Genomic DNA, 8,397 nt, shown 5'->3' on the forward strand with positions numbered 1-8,397 from the left:
AGCTAATGGTGAAATGTGAAAAAAAAAATGACTTAAAGGTGGAATTGCTGAGCAGACAAGAGCAGAACTTAAAGATTCTCAGCCTACACATACTGCAAAAAAAGAGACACCTAGTGGTGAGACCAAGTCACCATTTGACCAGGAGGTTGGTGTGGATCAGTCATCTCAGTGGAAGCCAGGCTCTATTCTTCAAAAAACACTGGGACAATGGAAGAACGGCCCAAATGCTATTCAGTTAGACTTAAAACCCTAACCCTAACCCTAACCCTAACCCTGACCATTGCCCTCAACTCAACCCTCTGTGGAGGGTTCCGCACTGCCTGTGGATTGACAACTACCATCTGACTAGGTGCTAACCCTAATTCTAGTCATGACTCTGACCCTACCTAGGCCCAAATCCCCAGAAATTGTGCCATTTGCAGTGGGACCAGGGGATGGTAGTGGCCTGTCCACCAGTACTTTGAAGCACTACCAAAGGGTTGACTTGAGGGCAAGTGTTAGGATAGGCATATGGATTGTGTTCAGGACTAGGCTGATAGAATGGGTTATGATTAGGTGTTTGCCCACAATCCTACACTTGAATTCTATCCCAGTCATTGCAAATGTCACAACTTCCTTTTCTGTTTCTGGCTGAGTAATCTTGCATCAGTCATGTGTCCCAAATACATTGTGTCCTCAGAACTAGCATTTATGCCCAAGTAGGGTCAGGGCCATGGCTAGGGTTATGGTTAGGATGAGGAAAACATTAAAGACCTATCTGATGGCAGTTGAAAAATCTACAGGGAAGGCTCATTTAAAGTGAGTGTCAATCAGAATTAGGGTAGACTTTAGAGGTAGGCTGATGATGTGGCTTAGCATTAGGTTTTCACTCAGAATCATACTCTCTGATTCCATAACAGTCTTAGCAAATGTCAACATTTTGTTTTTTTTAAATATGAAATTTATTGTCAAATTGGTTTCCATGCAACACCCAGTGCTCATCCCAAAAGGTGCCCTCCTCAATACCCATCACCCACCCTCCCCTCCCTCCCACCCCCCATCAACCCTCAGTTTGTTCTCAGTTTTTAAGAGTCTCTTATGGTTTGGCTCCCTCCCTCTTTGACTTTTTTTTCCCCCCTTCTCCTCCCCCATGGTCTTCCGTTAAGTTTCTCAGGATCCATGTAAGAGTGAAAACATATGGTATCTGTCTTTCTCTGTGTGACTTATTTCACTTAGCATAACACTCTCCAGTTCCATCCACGTTGCCACAAAAGGCCATATTTCATTCTTTCTCATTGCCACGTAGTATCCCATTCTGTATATAAACCACAATTTCTTTATCCATTCGTCAGTTGATGGACATTTAGGCTCTTCCCATAATTTGGCTATTGTTGAGAGTGCTGCTATGAACATTGGGGTGCAAGTGCCCCTATGCATCAGCACTCCTGTATCCCTTGGGTAAATTCCTAGCAGTGCTACTGCTGGGTCATAGGGTAGGTCTATTTTTAATTTTTTGAGGAACCTCCACACTGTTTTCCAGAGCGGCTACACCAGTTTGCATTCCCACCAACAGTGCAAGAGGGTTCCTGTTTTTCCACATCCTCACCAGCATCTATAGTCTCCTGATTTGTTCATTTTAGCCACTCTGACTGGCGTGAGGTGGTATTTGAGTGTGTTTTTGATTTGTATTTCCCTGATGAGGAGCGACGTTGAGCATCTTTTCATGTGCCTGTTGGCCATCTGGATGTCTTCTTTAGAGAAGTGTCTATTCATGTTTTCTGCCCATTTCTTCACTGGATTATTTGTTTTTCAGGTGTGGAGTTTGGTGAGCTCTTTATAGATTTTGGATACTAGCCCTTTGTCTGAGATGTCATTTGCAAATATCTTTTCCCATTCCATTGGTTGCCTTTTAGTTTTGGTGACTGTTTCCTTTGCAGTGCAGAAGTTTTTATCTTCATGAGGTCCCAATAGTTCATTTTTGCTTTTAATTCCCTTGCCTTTGGGGATGTGTCAAGTAAGAAATTGCTGCGGCTGAGGTCAGAGAGGTTTGTTCCTGCTTTCTCCTCTAGGGTTTTGATGGTTTCCTGTCTCACATTCAGGTGCTTTATCCATTTTGAGTTTGTTTTTGTGAATGGTGTGAGAAAGTGGTCTAGTTTCATCCTTCTGCATGTTGCTGTCCATTTCTCCCAGCACCATGTGTTAAAGAGACTGTCTTTGTTCCATTGGATATTCTTTCCTGCTTTGTCAAAGATTAGTTGACCATACTTTTGTGGGTCTAGCTCTGGGGTTTCTATTCTATTCCATTGGTCTATGTGTCTGTTTTCGTGCCAATACCATGCTGTCTTGATGATTACAGCTTTGTAGTAGAGGCTTAAGTCTGGGATTGTGATGCCTCCTGCTTTGGTCTTCTTCTTCAAAATTCCTTTGGCTATTCGGGGCCTTTTGTGGTTCCATACAAATTTTTTGTTTGTTCTAGCTTCGAGAAGACTGCTGGTGCAATTTTGATTGGGATTGCATTGAATGTGCAGATAGCTTTGGTAGTATTGACATTTTAACAATATTTATTCTTTCAATCCATGAGCATGGAATGTTTTTCCATTTCTTTATATCTTCTTCAGTTTGCTTCATAAGCTTTCTATAGTTTTCAGCATCCAGATCTTTTACACCTTTGGTTAGGTTTATTCCTAGGTATTTTATGCTTCTTGGTGCAATTGTGAATGGGATCAGTTTCTTTATTTGTCTTTCTGTTGCTTCATTGTTAGTGTATAAGGATGCAACTGATTTCTGTACACTGATTTTGTATCTTGTGACTTTGCTGAATTCATGTATCAGTTCTAGCAGACTTTTGGTGGAGTCTATCGGATTTTCCATGTATAATATCATGTCATCTGCAAAAGTGAAAGCTTAACTTCATCTTTGCCAATTTGGATGCCTTTGATTTCCTTTTGTTGTCTGATTGCTGATGCTAGAACTTCCAACACTATGTTAAACAACAGCAGTGTGAGTGGACATCTCTGTCATGTTCCTGATCTCAGGGAGAAAGCTCTCAGTTTTTCCCCATTTGAGGATGTTATTAGCTGTGGGCTTTTCATAAATGGCTTTTATGATGTTTAAGTATGTTCCTTCTATCCTGACTTTCTCGAGGTTTTTTATTAAGAAAGGATGCTGAATTTTGTCAAATGCTCTTTCTGCATTGATTGACAGGATCATATGGTTCTTATCTTTTCTTTTATTAATGTGATGTATCACAGTGATTGATTTGAGAATGTTGAACCAGCCCTGCAGCCCAGGAATGAATCCCACTTGATCATGGTGAATAATTCTTTTTATATGCTGTTGAATTCGATTTGCTAGTATCTTACTGAGAATTTTTGCATCCATATTCATCAGGGATATTGGCCTGTAGTTCTCTTTTTTTAATGGGTCTCTGTCTGGTTTAGGAATCAAAGTAATACTGGCTTCATAGAATGAGTCTGGAAGTTTTCCTTCTCTTTCTATTTTTGGAATAGCTTGAGAAGGATAGGTATTATCTCTGCTTTAAATGTCTGGTAGAATTCCCCTCGGAAGCCATCTGGTCCTGGACTCTTATTTGTTGGGAGATTTTTGATAACTGATTCAATTTCTTCACTGGTTATGGGTCTGTTCAAGCTTTCTATTTCTTCCTGTTTGAGGTTTGGAAGTGTGTGGGTGTTTAGGAACTCTTCCAGGTTGTCCAGTTTGTTGGCATATAATTCTTCATAGTATTCCCTGATAATTGCTTGTATTTCTGAGGGATTGGTTGTAATAGTTCCATTTTCATTCATGATTTTATCTGTTTGGGTCATCTCCCTTTTCTTTTTGAGAAGCCTGGCTGGAGGTTTATCAATTTTGTTTATTTTTTCAAAAAACCAACTCTTGGGGGCGCCTGGGTGGCGCAGTCGGTTAAGCGTCCGACTTCAGCCAGGTCACAATCTCGCGGTCCGTGAGTTCGAGCCCCGCGTTGGGCTCTGGGCTGATGGCTCAGAGCCTGGAGCCTGTTTCCGATTCTGTGTCTCCCTCTCTCTCTGCCCCTCCCCCGTTCATGCTCTCTCTCTGTCCCCAAAACAATAAATAAACGTTGAAAAAAAATAAAAAAAAAACCCAACTCTTGGTTTCGTTGGTCTGCTCTACAGTTTTTTTAGATTCTATATTGTTTATTTCTGCTCTGATCTTTATTATTTCTCTTCTTCTGCTGGGTTTGGGATGTCTTTGCTGTTCTGCTTCTATTTCATTTAGGTGTGTGGTTAGATTTTGTATTTGGGATTTTTCTTGTGTCTTGAGATAGGCCTGGATTGCAATGTATTTTCCTCTCAGGACTGCCTTCACTGCATCCCAAAGCGTTTGGGTTGTTGTATTTTCATTTTCACTTGTTTCCATATATTTTTTAATTTCTTCTCTAATTGCCTGGTTGACCCATTAATTCTTTAGTAAGGTGTTCTTTAACCTCCATGCTTTTGGAGGTTTTCCAGACTTTCTCCTGTGGTTGATTTCAAGCTTCATAGCATTGTGGTCTGAAAGTATGCATGGTATGATATCAATTCTTGTATACTTATGAAGGGCTGTTTTGTGACCCAGTATGTGATCTATCTTGGAGAAGATTCCATGTGCACTCGAGAAGAAAGTATATTCTGTTTCTTTGGGATGCAGAGTTCTAAATATATCTTTCAAGTCCATCTGTTCCAATGTATCATTCAGGGCCCTTGTTTCTTTATTGATCCTGTGTCTAGATGATCTATCCATTACTGTAAGTGGAGTATTAAAGTGCCCTGCAATTACCACATTCTTATCAATAAGGTTGCTTATGTTTGTGAATAATTGTTTTATATATTTGGGGATTTCCGTATTTGGTGCATAGACATTTTTAATTGTTAGCTCTTCCTGATGGATAGACCCTGTAATTATTATATAATGTCCTCCTTCATCTCTTGTTACAGCCTTTAATTTAAAGTCTAGTTTGTCTGATATAAGCATGGCTACTCCAGCTTTCTTTTGACTTCTAGTAGCATGACAGATAGTTCTCCATCCCCTCACTTTCATTTTTTTTTTTCAACGTTTATTTATTTTTGGGACAGAGAGAGACAGAGCATGAACGGGGGAGGGGCAGAGAGAGAGGGAGACACAGAATCGGAAACAGGCTCCAGGCTCTGAGCCATCAGCCCAGAGCCCGATGTGGGGCTCGAACTCACGGACCGCGAGATCGTGACCTGGCTGAAGTCGGACGCTTAACCGACTGCGCCACCCAGGCGCCCCATCCATCCCCTCACTTTCAACCTGAAGGCGTCCTCAGGTCAAAAATGAGTCTCTTGTAGACAGCAAATAGATGGGTCTTGGTTTTTTATCTATTCTGATAACCTATGTCTTTTGGTTGGAGCATTTAGTCCATTTACATTCAGTATTATTTTAGAAAGATATGGGTTTAGAGTCATTGTGATGTCTGTAGGTTTCATGCTTGTAGTGATGTCTCTGGTACTTTGTCTCACAGGATCCCCCTTAGGATCTCTTGTAGGGCTGGTTTAGTGGTGATGAATTCCTTCAGTTTTTTGTTTGTTTGTTTGTTTGTTTGGGAAAACGTTTATCTCTCATATTCTAAATGACAGACTTGCTGGATAAAGGATTCTCGGCTGCATATTTTTTCTGTTCATCAAATTGAAGATTTCCTGCCATTCCTTTCTGGCCTGCCAAGTTTCAGTAGATAGATCCATTACTAGTCTTATCGGTCTCCCTTTATATGTTAGAGCATGTTTATCCCTAGCTGCTTTCAGAATTTTCTCTTTATCCTTGTATTTTGCCAGTTTCACTATGATATGTCATGCAGAAGATTGATTCAAGTTACATCTGAAGGGAGTTCTCTGTGCCTCTTGGATTTCAATGCCTTTTTCCTTCCCCAGATCAGGGAAGTTCTCAGCTATGATTTCTTCAAGTACACCTTCAGCCCCTTTCTCTCTCTCTTCCTCCTCTGGAATCCCAATTATGTGTATGCTGTTACGTTTTATCGCATCACTTAGTTCTCTAATTCTCCCCTCATACTCCTGGATTTTTTTTTTTATCTCTCTTCTTCTTAGCTTCCTCTTTTTCCATAATTTTATCTTCTAATTCACCTATTCTCTCCTCTGCCTCTTCAATCCAAGCTGTGGTTGCCTCCATTTTATTTTGCAGCTCATTTATAGCATTTTTTTAGCTCCTTCTGACTGTTTCTTAGTCCCTTGATCTCTGTAGCAATAGGTTCTCTGCTGTCCTCTATACTTTTGTCAATCCCAGCGATTAATTTTATGACTGTTATTTTAAAATCATTTTCTGTTATATTGTTTAAATCGTTTTTGATCAGTTCAAAACTCTTGGAGTTTCTTTTGAGAATTCTTCCATTTCGTCATTTTGGATAGTCCCTGGAGTGGTGCAGAACTTCAGGGCTCTTCCTCTGTGCTTTCTGGAGTAACTTATGTTGGTGGGGGGGGGCACAGTCAGACCTGATGTCTGCCCTTAGCCCACTGCTGGGGCCACAGTCAGACTGGTGTGTACCTTATCTTCCCCTCTCCCAGGGTCAGGACTCGCTGTGGAGTGGTGTGGCCTCTGTCTGGGCTACTTGCACACTGCCAGTCTTGTGGTACTGCAATATGTCGATGGGATCTGACATATTAGCTGGGGTGGATCCGCAAGGTGCACAGGGACGGGAGGGGCAGCCTCAGCTCGCTTTGCCCTGGTTGATCTGCTTCAGGAGGGGCCCTGCAGCACTGGGAGGGAGGCAGACCCTTCAGAGGGATGGATCCACAGAAGCACAGCGTTGGATGTTTGCGCAGTGCAAGCAAGTTCTGTGACGGGAACTGGTTCCCTTTGGGATTTTGGCTGGGGGATGGGCAAGGTAGATGGGGCTTCCCAGTGCCTTTGTTCCCCACCAAGCCGAACTCTGTCCTCCGGGGCTCAACACCTCTCCCTCCCGTTGTCCTCTAGCCCTTCCGCTCTCCAAGCAGAGCTGTTGACTTAACATTCCAGATGTTAAGTCCCGCTGGCTGTCAGAACACACTACGTCTGGCCCCTCCACTTTTGCAAACCAGACTCTGGGGCTCTGCCTTGCTGGGCGGGCTGCTCCTCCAACGCCCTTGCTCCCTCCTGCCAGTCTGTGTGGCACATACCGCCTCTCTGCCCTTCCTACCCTCTTCCGTGGGCCTCTTGTCTACGCTTGTCTCCAGAGAATCCATTCTGCTAGTCTTCTGGTGGTTTTCTGGGTTATTTAGGCTGGTGTGGGTAGAATCTAAGTGATCAGCAGGACGCAGTGATCCCAGCGTTCTCCTACGTCACCATCTTCCAAATGTCACCATTTTGTATTATAGGCCTGGCTGAGCAATGTTGAATCAGTCATGTGTCCCATATCCATTGTTTCCTTAGTCCTGGTATTCTGGCTTGGGTAGGAACAGAGCCATGGCTAGGGTTAGCATTAGGGAACAGAAGATGGTAGTGACCTCTTTGCCAGTAATGTGGAGCACTCCCCAAAGGGTTGAGTTGAGGGCAAGTGTCAGGTGAGGGTGAGGCTTATGGATTGTATTTCCTAGGCCTCTAGGGTGATGGTGTGGGTTAGGGTGGGGTGTTTGCCCACAATCTATGCTCAAGCTCCATCCTAGTCATTGCAAACACACAACTGCCCTTTCTATTCATGGCTGAGTAGTTGTGCACCAGTCTTGTGTCCCAAATTCATTGTTTGGGCATACCTGGGATTTGGGCCCAGGTAGGGACAGAGTAATGACTATGATTCAGGTTAGGGCCCAGCAGTTTGTGGGGGTCAATTCACCAGCAGTGCAGAACTCTCCCTGGAGGACTGAGTTGAAGGCAAAAGTCGAGATTTACAACAGGCTTTGGTTTCAGTTCAAGGGCTAGGCTGATTATATGGTCTACAGTTAGGATTTTTCTCAGAATCCTACTCTTTGGCTGCATCCTGGTCCTTGCAAATGACATTGTATCCTTCTTTGTTCCTGGCCAAGTCATCTTGTATCAGTCATGTGTTGCAAATTGGTTGTGTCCTCAGAACCAGCACTCAGGTCAAGCAGGGCCAGAGCAATGGCTAGGATTAGGGTTAGGATGTGGAAAATGGTAAAGGCCTGTCTGCTGGCAGTGCAAAAACCTACACAGAGGGCTCAGTTGAGATGGAGTGTCCAGGTGTCCATCAGAGTTTGGTTTGGGTGAAGGGCCAGGCTGTGGTTTAAGGTAAGGTTTTCACCCAGAATCATACTCTTTGGTTCCATCGTGGTCTTGCAAATGATACCATTTCCTCTTATGAACCTGGCTGAGCAATCTTGGGTCAGTCATGTGTTCCACATCTGTTTTTTCCTCAGACCAAGCATTCAGGCCCATATAGGGCCAGGGCCATGGCTAGGATTATGGTTAGGATGAGGGAAATGGTAAAGGATTATC

The sequence above is a fragment of the Leopardus geoffroyi genome, chromosome E1 (genome assembly GCF_018350155.1).
Source record: "Leopardus geoffroyi isolate Oge1 chromosome E1, O.geoffroyi_Oge1_pat1.0, whole genome shotgun sequence".
NCBI lineage: Eukaryota > Metazoa > Chordata > Mammalia > Carnivora > Felidae > Leopardus > Leopardus geoffroyi.